The sequence below is a fragment of the Micropterus salmoides genome, unplaced genomic scaffold, assembly GCF_014851395.1.
Source record: "Micropterus salmoides isolate LMB-PRFRI ecotype aquatic unplaced genomic scaffold, ASM1485139v1 Ms_hic_scaffold_7, whole genome shotgun sequence".
NCBI lineage: Eukaryota > Metazoa > Chordata > Actinopteri > Centrarchiformes > Centrarchidae > Micropterus > Micropterus salmoides.
Window position 1 is genome coordinate 9,729,911 of NW_024044459.1, and position 12,096 is coordinate 9,742,006.

Consider the following 12,096-nt stretch of genomic DNA (forward strand, 5'->3'; position numbering starts at 1 on the left):
AGTGTTTTGCACAAGTTAAAGCAGCTTTGTTACAGAGAAGATGATAAATGAAAGCTAAAGCCAAATGTTAAGTAAATGTACTGTAGATATCTGCTGCCTTTTTTAGATAAAATGAAAAGCAGCTGGCTTAGGGCTGACTGATTTGTTGAAATCAGTATCATGGTATTAATGATAATATTTTGAGCGATGGAGTGATGGGACGTGTCCTCTTGCATGATTGGCTAACACAATGCCTTGCTGCATGACGTCACGTTGTGCCAAAGTTGAGCAAGGTTCAGCTTTTCTGGTGGAAGACCCTGTGTTTTTATTGTTTTATTTCGGCAGCCCCTTTCAAATGAATAAACGGGTGGTGATTTTTGCAGTGCGGTTGTGTGTCTGAACACAGTCAAACATGTCGATCCGTATGGAAGAATCTGCAATTATGTTACTTTACTCCTGTTTTTCAAAAACGATTTGGATAACATTTGGTACACACTTTCAGGCTCTCCTTCGATGAATTGTAATAACTTTGGGGATCCCCTAACTTTTTCATTAGATCAACATTTGAATTTGTCCATTACATTTGACGACGATTCACCTGCAAACAAATGACATTAGCCTCAGCTTTGTCATCAATTTGTGTTTAGCGCTAAGTAGCAAATGTTGGCATGGTAACATGCTAAACTAAGATTGTGAACAACATGGTAAACATATCTGCTTACCATCTGGATGATAGCATTGCCATATTAAGGAAGTTAGTGCAAGCAGTAACACAAGTTTTGTGAAGCAGAAATGTCACCATATCCTCATGATACGATCCCAGTGCAAGTAGATAAATGAATCCATGAGTAACTATTGGACTATCACTTAGCCCTTAGGAGGATAAAACAATTTTTGCATAAACAAGAAACATTGTGATTTTATTGAAACAAGTGGATGTCCAATTGCTTTCCTTGTCTGTCTTATGATTTAAAAGAGGCTTCATCAATCATTGCAGAGTGTTCCTTTTGAAAATGTTTTTTTGAATGACCTATTTGATCCTCTCTCTCTGCCACGGGAGGGTGGTGAAAATGCATCCCTTCTACATTATTAGCATACTGTATTGGTGATGAATAGGCACATTGTGTCCCTTTTGTTGTCTTATTCTAGCACCCTAGAAAGAATGTTGGTACGATGCAGCACTTGGTCCCGTGATGGGTATTGCTGCCTTTGTGCTTGCTCATTGAGGCCTTCTGTATCTGCCTCTCTGTGTTGCCGTCCCTCCCCTTTTTGTGAAACTGCAAATTAATTATTTTCTACCAATTCACCCGATCTGAGGGAGGCGTCAAGCCAAATGTGGGAGTGAACTAGGGTCATATGGAGACGGCAAACAGAAGGACATTGATTCGTCCACTACAACATTTTGCTTCAGTGCACATTCACTGACTGTTTTATGTCAGTGTTTTGACAAATTGTGGATTTATCAGCACTCCATATTTGGGACAAACAAGTGTCATTGGGATTTAATTTAGTGGCTTTAAATAGATAATGCAGCGTAATGACAAACAGAAATGAAATATAGCAGTGCACTGGGAGACCATATTGCCTCGTATTTTTTATGAAAGAAATTCTTTGGTTGTACTGACCTTGAATGAGAAAAAATTTTACAGATGTGCTTGCAGATGAGTTTGTGAGAAGGTCAAAGTTTTCCTAACTCATCTGAGGTACACTGGGTTTAGAGGTTTGTCTACTCATAGTCAAGGTCAGTTTTCCGGAGAGACTAAGTACAGGTTGGAAACTGATCATAGGCTTATGTGAGTTTGCTTCACTCCATGACTACACACGATTGGACGGCGAGTCAGAAGTGATAAATGATGACTCTTAATGACTGTGGGCACTGTAAACAACATGTCACTCCGGTCTGCCAGAGGATATATGTAATCTGAAAAACATTTACGTGTGTTATACTTTGAATTTTGTTGTTAACACTTGTTTTGTAATGGATAAGAATGAACAGGCATCCATCTATCACAGTCAAATAAAATCATTTCTGACTGGTCTGGCTCTGATGGCTGGGATGTCAGTCCATGTTTTGAAGCTCATTGTGTGCTTGTTGTTTGGCATACAGTGGAGTACAAAATCATTACAAATATTCTGTAATATAATGCAAGATTTATTGTTTCTTTCTGTGAGAACACTTCGATCACCTTGGTGGTGAAATAAATCCATTTCTGGGTGTCATGACAAATCAGAGCAACAAAAACAGGGTAGGCCATGTTATGTTTGAAATTAGATTTCAGTTTGCATATGAGAGTACATTCATAACGTAACCTACTATCCTTATCACTAGGTGACTTGGTTCATCCTTGACAGTTTACAAGCTACGCCTAGTCTGCATCAGAGAGCGCAGGGTTACCTTGACCGCAGTCTCATAGTGACAAAATTAATTCTCATCTCAGTCTGACCGTATCCTAAATTATGCCCAACAGTTTTATGTTACTGTGATGAGACAGATAATTTGTCTCCCAGAAGGTAAGAAAGGTAGAGATGATTGTGTGTGTGTTTGTTTTGTTTTTGTACCTTGATCCCTTTTGACCTTTTTGAACATGAACGTGCAGCTTTTTCAGAATCATCAGATAATCTGATTTTAAAAAAACAAGGCACCTTTCCCCTCTTGCCTATCCCAGGATGGTGTTGAACTTGGACTTCTCTTTCTCACAACAGACTCTGTTGTAATGTTTTCACCCTGTGCATCCATTTTATCCAGCAGCACCTCTGTGTCCTTCCTAATTTCATCATAAAGCCTCCAAAGTACAGTCACTTATGTCTGTCGGTTCAGTTGTAAACCCTGTTGAGGTAAGATGCATGAGAGCTGACTGCCAGAACCTTTCAGCTCACTAAGCCCGGGATGAAAAAAACAGTACAGCACCTCCTCATATCACCTTTTATGGACTTGCTTCTTTAAAAGACTCTCAAACTTGCATGTGTGTTTTAAAGTACTTTGCATTATTCAACCGAGTTAGGGTAGAAATGAGGTTTATTGTGCTTAACACATAAGCCAAAGTGGAAGAATGAAAACTGAATAAGGAGGGGGAGTTGTAGTCCAGGATGACAGTTTTGTGAGGCATACCACAAACTGTCTACAGTGGCGTTTGCAGTTCTCACTTGCCAAGCTGGAGTTGCAGTGCAAACTGGAATTGAGGTGTAGTGTGTTATGCAGGAGATAGGTGAGTTAGATTTTGGTGGCTAAAACACAGCTGGCAGGGCATTACTCAAAGCTGCTCTTTTGACTTTTCTTTGTTTAACAACCAGTATTTCATTGACTGCTACTGAGGCTATGCTGTTGGATTTTCTTGTTGCTTCTTCCAGTGTGCTTTTTAGACAGGATTGTTTGTAGATTTGACCCATGTGTTTTATTTGAGTCTCTGAGATTGTTAAGATTTTTACAGATATGTTGGACTGATACTGATTTTTATATTGCCCTGACAGCAGCAAGCAGTAAGACTTTTCAGTCAGTTTGTCTGTCCAACCTTTTGATCCAGTGTGAGATAGTTTGACAATTGCTAAGAAGATTGTGGATGGAGAGAGGATGATCCATCTTGACCGTTAATATACCTGGGTGGCCAGCTCAAGTAAAGTCTGTGTGTGGGAAACACTGATAGCCTTTATGTACTGGTGCCGACATTCAGTATGTTCTTCTTCTGACCGGTCAGATCAGACACTGTGGTAGGCTATAGACAGATGATACAGCTGTGCTATGTCATATTTAATTGATGCCCCTTTTAAAATGACTGCTCAGACTCAAGGATGTCGCATTGTTAAATCTGTCTCAACTCTCCTCTCCTTGTGCCTCTTCTCACCTCCTCTGCTCAGATCTCTGGTGGAAGGGACTAAGATCCGAGGAGAAGAAATGAGGAAAGGCCTTGTCTTTTCGCTGGTTTTGTTGGTGTAGGCTGCATTTCTTGGCATGTTACTGCCACCTGTAGATCAGTGAAATAGTGTGAAACCGTCGTCAGGTGTGTGTACTGTATCAGCATCATGTCCTCATGTGAAAAACAGCTAAAAAATTTACAGTATGTCATCATAGGGAAAAAAAATAGTGGCATATTTTGCTCTTGCGATGCTGTCATGCTCAAACTCTGCACTGGTACTAAGCACAGTACAAGGCACTTGCCAGCTGAAAGTGACCTCTTCATTGTGAGGTAGGACAGTGTGGTGCTGAATACAGAGCAGCTGTACTTGTAAATGCAGTGAAGTTAAAAGGGAGTCTGGGGAAAATTACCACTTCAAATTACTCAAGAGCGGTTTTGCAGGACAGAGATCTGATTTCAATAAGGAAGACAAGAAACATATTAAAAGGTCTAGGTGTAAACACAAGGCAAGATCAGATAGTTTATTATCTGGGTAACGTATCTGATACAGACCACATTTTATGCCAGGATGGGGTATATTTGTCCAGTTTCACGATAATTGGTGGTGTGGGCTGTCACTTTTTCCCTAAAGTCAAGCTCAAATGAGATCAAACATACACATAAATTGTTTATATTAATTAAATACACCCCACATTGGGCCCACATGCACAGACAGGAGAATTGTTTGTGATTTAGAAAGTAAGAAATTGTTTGGTGTTCTCTAAACTTGTGCAATCGACAGCAACGCATTCTCCAGCAGTAAACATCACCATGAAAGATCTAACGTTCATGATTGTAAAGTTGGGGCATGTTTGGAATGTGAACAGTATCGTGTATAATAATTATTTGCTTCTCTCAACGCCATTAGCAATTCATTGATCAAGAGAAAAGGTTACAACTCACAATGTGAGCCTTTTAACATGAAGCTAGCTAGCTTGCTAACTTAGCTTACTGAAATGAGTCTTCATCATCCAGAGAACCAGCATTACGTGCCTCCTTCAGATGCAGATGATGTGTTCACATGACGGAAGAGGTCAGTTTTGCTGGTGTTGCAGTTCACAACCTTTTGGCTGAGTGAATAAGTTGTGAAGGTGTTACCATCGCTAATGTTGCTACTTTTCACTTCACTCCAGTAAGAGGACAGTGTGGCTATTGCCTGATGATGTCATAAACGAATCGATAATTAAATTCACTGGCAACTAATCTCATCATCTGATTTTTGTCGACTACGTTGATTAGTCATTGCACCCATGCTCTGAATGCGCCCATTTAAGTTTAGTATGCCTGCAGCATCCTACTATCTCCTCTGTGTTTTGGCAAAGTGCCACCCTCACCTCCAAACGTTTTAAAATACCTGCGCTAACCTTGGTTATAACCTTATATAACCTTAGGTTAGCTGTGTTAAAGAGAGGTTGGAATGAAGCTGAGTGCAATATTATCTTTGTATGTTTAATACAAAAACTTTGACATGTAAAATAATTATCTTGCTATAAAATTAAGATCCGAAAGTGTCCATTTTTAAAGATCTTCATCTTTCAAAAACCCAAAACAGGATTTCCACCTTGAAAGGTCCAGAAAATATGACATGGTGGTGTGGTGTTCTGTCAGGAAAAAGCTCACAGAGTGCGGAATCTTGCAACTGCTTGCTAAAAAGCCGGTACATGTCTATTTTTAGGCCGACAACTTATGCTACTGATGCTTTTCTGAGAGTTGCCACAGTGTAACTTTTGAGGACTCGAGAAACAGATTAAGTAGTGTTCTTAACAGATAGTTGTTAGTTTAAAGTGTGTTACAAGGGCTTGATGTTTGCAAACTGATATGTCTGTCAGTGCCTGAAGAACATGAAAAATGTCAGGGTGAATGGTCAGCGTTTGGGACAGGTTGTTTGCACATTTTGAAACATGTTTGCAGCTTCTTTTACTTTCAGTTATTCAGGCTTGTTGTAACTCTAGTTTCAGTTACCAAATGGCATGTTTGGTCACATTGCCAAGCCAAAGAACAAAGGTACTTTCCGCATTAATCTGTATAATACAAAATCTCAAAGGATTTGCTAAAGCGCAAAAAGTCGTCATTAGTAATTTGCAAGAGCAGCTGGCACCACATGGCAAACTGGCATAGACATTGAAGCCTGTTAATGGAAATCCATTTCCCACATTTATAGTGGAAAAATGGCAATGACCTGTTGGTCTATATAAAGAATTCAGTTAAAGTTAACGGCCAAAGAGAAGTCCATGTTGTACATTGTGTCCACACTCCTTTTGAATTAAGGACCGAAATGAAAGTTCTTGGCCGAAGCCGAATATAATGAAAAAATTTGCCAAACACCAAACCAGTACATTCACACATAGTCTCTCCACAGGTTGTAGAGAGACTATGGTGGGTGGGTCCGAGGCCCAAGAGGTAAAGTCCTGTAAAGTAAATTACATGTGTCCATTTACTTTTAATGGATACATGTAATATGTTTTATACTTTCTGTGAATATAATCCAATTAATCTTATTTCCATCCTGTATAGACACCTTAATTTGAAAACTGGTCGTTGTCACATGTGTATCCTTGCAATAAATTCATCAAGTCTGACCCAATTTGATAAATAATGATGATGTGTCTCATAACATGAAGACTTCACAGCCTCTCTTCAGGTAGGACTCTCATACTGCAACACTTGTCTTTGTAAAGAGAGAAAATGACAAGATAAAGTCGCTGCCCGTCAGCTCGCTCTGGGCTGTTTCAGTTAGGCTTGAATACGTGTGCACTCCAATTGTAGGTGCGGCTAGCTTAATCGTCTTCTCAGAAACGAGTGACAGAAACACTCAAAGCGGATCAGACCGTTTGTTGCCTTTTCTAAGAAGTCAGCCACAGATGGAGTGGATGTGCTAGGAGAAAATTCAGCAGAACAGTGTCTGCAAATTGCGATTTTTGCTCCTTTCTCTGACACTTTAAAATGGTTCCACACTGCCATTTTTTTATTGTTCGATAAAATTTAATCGGTCTTATAAACTCATAAGGCCAAACACAGAAAGTGCTATTTTTGCTATTATCGGACGGTAAATTTTGGTGGCCCAACCCCAACAGCGCTGGAGCCTTTAGTCATGATGTCTTAACTGTCGAATTTGCTTCTTTGAAAACCCTATTTAAGATTAGGTTTGGTTTGATTAGGTTGATTCAGACAATTCAAATATTTGCTGGTTCTAGCTTATATGTAGGATTTGCTTCTTTTCTTTGTCATTTATGATAGTAAATTTGGGTTTTAGACTGTTGGTTGGACAATTTGAAGATGTTAATTTGGTCCCAAACTTGTAAATATTTAATATAATTGGTATCTTATTTAGGAATGATATTTTTAAAACATCACCCTATTCGTTTAAGTTCAGTGGTCAAATCGATAACTTCTTACAGTTTGTTTTCTTCTAGAGAGCTGTCCCAAAAGAGTTTCCCTTTCCAAGTTTAATTCTTATGAAATTACACTCACTTGAACAGAATTTTGGGGAAGGAGGCCAAGAGGAGATTTGCTGGCGAAAGGCGGCACAGAAAACAGTGAATAGAGCCACAAAGCCACAATTTCATCATTCACACACAAACTATAAAAGTCATACAAGTATTCAAATAACCACTTTTACTTATTTTAAGGAGAGATTTCCTTCACACTTTAATGTAGTGCAACGTTGTAAGTCCTTCTTAGGGGATGGGGGCCTCCAGGAGGAAATACCTTCACCAAATGCTCTCTAAAAGAAATGGCATTCTCTCCTCAAAAGCAGCTCTACAGCTGAAGGAGGCAATTGAACTACATTCTTATTTTGTAGGTTTTTAACAAGCTAAGATTTCCTGCATGGGTTGAATTCGGTGTCATCAACAGAGAGAGAGAGCTGAACAGAAAGAGAGTGGTCTGTTATCACAGATGACATCATGCTTTAGAGGAAGAACATCTGCGCCTTGTGCCTGAGCAGAAACCATAAACTTATCATCTCTGTTCGCTGCATGCTTCTAAATCCTCTAATCCTCCCTTTTTGAGACTCTCCTCTTACCACTTTAGAAGTTTTTTTTAATTTTTTTTCCTTGACTATATCACAAGGCATGCTGAGTATCTGTTTCGCAAAAGGCTGTTGAGATCCTTTTTCTCAGGCTGTCATGTGGGCTGCCTGTGACTGTCCTAGTTAGTCAGGCTTTGCAGTGATGTCAGGGTCCATAGCGCTGGATGCAGGGCTGGGGCAAATTCTCCAGTAATCGCAGCCCTCGCACAGTGCCAGGCTTTAATGTTAGTACCCCCCTACTTTCTTCTCGGCCTGATGGATTCGGGGTTTTCCTCCTAACTGTCACTGACAACCGACCATGTCCTCAGGGTGAAGTGCTTCCATTTCCTCTCCACAGTGTAAGCAGGAGGGGAGGTGCCGTTACAGTGAGATGTGACTAATGGAGGCTGAGTACTGGAGCAAGAGATGCACATCAGTGAGGCTTTAAAACACTGAAAGGATTCAGTTACACTTTGTGCAGGAGAAACTTGTTGTGATGTATTATCAGTCTGTGTATCGGTCTGACTTGGAGCAAATCATCTTTTGATTTGCACGGCAATCTGTTAACATGTGCTATGTGTCTAAAATCTTTCTGCCTGTCTGAGTTACAGATTGATCAAGAGATGAGACATGAGAAGGCAAATCAATCAAGTTTATTTGTCACATGTAATCATAAAAGGTACAGTCTCAGTGAAATGTAATGGTGGTTCATGAAATATGGGAAACAAAAGGGTCTATTTATGTTGGGCTGGGATTCAATAGTATTTTATCAAATCTGCTTATCCAGTGCTCTTAAAGTGCTATCTCAAATCCATCTATATATTAACTTAAAGTTAGAAGTCATAAATAAGTTGATATTTAAGATGTGAAAGCCGTCACATAGAATAAAAATCAAAGGATTCACATTCAACTAATTTCTAGATATATTAGATACATATTTGTTTAGCTAAATGGCTCCTTCACATTACCTTTCACTAATTAAAATGACAGGGAAGATGTTAAAGATTGAAAAGACATGTCTTACTATAAATTGGAACCATGTTCAAAATGAATCTGGCTGTCGTAGGATTTGGATCTTGGCAATAAGTACGTACAAAGCCTCCAAAGGGACAATAAAATAATCATAATCACTTATCACAGTTCACTATCTTGCATCTGTTTACTTTTGCTACCAGGAGTTGTAAGTGGGCATCACATCTTTCTGAGGTTTACAGATCAAACCGGTTGAGGATCACTTGTCCTGCATTGACAGCAGTAGCTTTTGAATGAAATTAAGATCTGGTTTTGAAAGATGAAAAAAGGATGAAATCTCATTTTTTTTATGTGGACTGTGTTTTCTACATTTTTCACAAGTCATTGATGGCAGTCATTATTGCGCTTCACATTTCACAGTGACGGTCATTGTTTAGGCCTACTCCAATCAGTTTTTCTGAGTCTACTCATGAAGGTATTTGCATTCCTCACTCAAGTTCATTGTTTGATGTAGCATGTAAGTGTTTCGTCTGTGTAGCCAGTGTCTGTTAGTTACAGGCAGCATTGTTGTTATCATTTGTTGAAGCCAGTCTCCTGTACATTGAGGGACCTTTTGTGTTGTTTAGGGGTCCCTTGTTTGTTCAGGAAGTTGGTATGCTGGGCACAAAGCCCCTCTCAAACAAATCATTCCATCCAGAGCCACTCAGGAGAATAATACACTCAATAGCGTACCACTTCCGTGGCTGGCATAGAGGCAACAAAAGCCCCAGGGTGGTGATTTAGTGAGAACCTGATCCTGGAGCATATGGCCCCAGTCAGTCCTAGAGCAGGCAGGCATGAAGTGTTTGGTAGGATCCCTGGGCTGAGGCCTCTTCTCTTAACTTTCCAAAAGCCACCTACAACATAGACTGTCAGGATCTGTGAAATAATCGCTTTCTAATGACAGATAGGTACAGCTGGTGTATTCAGAATGTGGCCTCATGAGCTTTCAGACTTTCACGACTGACTTGTTGTGGTCTACAATAAACTACAAGATGTGTGCATTTGGAGCGCCACGGAGATGGGTCAGAGACAAGAGATGTGCAGATTATTCACTACAGTTGAGTTGTGGCTCTCTCAGACTGGAATAATCTTGCAATCCAGATTCCTAATCTGAGATCAATTGTGTTGTATTGTGCATTTCCAAGTCTCTTCAAGGTTAAGGCTACACATTGAGTGAATTTTGTTGTTAGGATGTTAAGTGTAACTTTCCAGTTTGTTGAGTTTTCTGTTTTTTGAGCAAAGTTATTCATTTGTATCTTGCATTAGGGTTGGGCGATATAACCATATGCATGGGTGGTAGACATGTGTCCACCGGTAGAGCTATGGCAATACAGGTTCCACTGTGGGAGCTATCCCTTAATGTCTCTCTATATTTGGAGTATTATAGTATCAAATTTAGGGTGATCTTGAGATATCACTTGATCTCTCAATCTCTCGATTCTAGCCGCCTCGCAAGGTAATGGGATTTGGGCAGCCGGACTGCTTACGCTGTTCTCACGTGACGTGAGACTGACAGTTGGTGGCGGTAATGCACCTCTAAGCTTGTTTGCCAACCACAAATAGAAGAAAAGAGTGACAAGAAAACATGGAGGAGGAGAGTAAAATTGTAAATACGAAGCAGTAGGAGTTGTTTCTGTTTACATGGAAGTTCTAAATTAATGAAGAAATAATGAAATATGTATGGTTAGTTCAAATAATTTCTTAATTGAAATTACATAACTTTTACAGTATTATGATATAGTGATGGTAAAACATATATCGTGATTGAGGATTTTAGCAATATTGACCAGCATGCATACTTTAACAGCCTGAACCTTTCAGGATCCTGGCCTTTTGCCCAAGCAAATGGATTTCTGGCAAAATCTGTCACCTATTTTAGTTTGATCTTTACTACCTCTGCATCTTTGTGTCAAAGAAGTACATAAAGCTTGAGATTTGCACAAGGTGACTCATAAGTAGCCTGTTCTTATACGGCAGGGTCATAAATCAGTGCATTCTGCTGTTTTAAATCTTCAATCATTTGTTATGTGATTCTGTTTTCAGCCTTAAGTTCACTCCCACTCCCCCAAGTCTCTGGATGGCTCTGCACTCAACTGCATCGTTACAGGAAATCAATTTAAACCGGCCCGCAGTTTGGAATGACCATCAAGCTAACCTTAGCGCACAGGGCAGACCAAGGCAAATCGATGAACAGCATCCAGCAGGCGTAAATGGCTTTGGCTCTTGTACTTTGTTTTGGCAGAATTTCTGTCTCAGTTTTAACTTTTTAGAGGTTTGTGGGTTCAACTACTGGGTAGCTCTATTCATACATGCAGCAAATATCGTCATCTCTTTTTCCTGTTACATTATACTATTCTAATTATAAGTCAATTCCCAGACACCTTTCTTTTCCAGTTCTTATTACCTCTGCAGTGGGTATTTGGTGTCATTATGAGTATGTTACCCCTCTCAGCAGCATCAGCGTTATGCTTTGTAAGCTGCTTGTTTCGTTGTCAGCAGTTTATTATTTTCATTGTAATTGTTAATGTTTTTAATCATTTGTCTATATGCTGCTAAACCAGTGCTAATCTGAGGTCCTGGTGATTGACACTGATCAAAAAGTGTTTTTTGAAATGAGGCAAAAACAGATGAGACACAATAACCAGTCTCAGTCAAAATGTACCATCATAATACTCTGCCTTGCTTTATTATCAGCTGCATCATCTTTTGTATCTTTAGCTGCCCGTTCATCCCTCTGTGCTTCAGAATGGCATCAGTCACCCCTTATAATCTGATCATGTCTGCTACACTAACTCTCACTGTAGTGACTACATATTAGCAAACACAAACCTTCAGTTTGTTTATGTTTGCTTTGCCTGACATTTTTGCCATCTTCTGTTTACTGTCCTCATGGGGACACACAGGTTTAACCTGCATGAATCATTTGTACTTGGTTTTTATGTTGCACTGTCCTCACAGAAACAGTGTTGATGGACTCGTTCAATGAAAGCCTTTGTGCCCACTGGTCACTTCACATCTCATTCCCTTCTTCTCATTCCCAGTCCAAATCCATGCATGCATGTTTTTCAGATGACCCAGGTTAACTTATTAGGCAACAAGCACGCTATTGTTGGTCCCTTCTTTCTCTTCATCAGTCGGTGGACTTTGATGCCCACTACTCAGTGACTCTGTGAACCCCTCCTAATGAGACTGGACACTATCCCA

At 39.8% G+C, this 12,096-nt stretch overlaps 1 protein-coding gene across 2 annotated transcripts in view; it reads left to right on the top strand.

Annotated features, from left to right (window-relative positions):
• Positions 1 to 12,096, top strand: part of bmp2k (BMP2 inducible kinase) — a 49,952-nt gene that overhangs the window by 7,071 nt on the left and 30,785 nt on the right. The window lies entirely within an intron of this gene.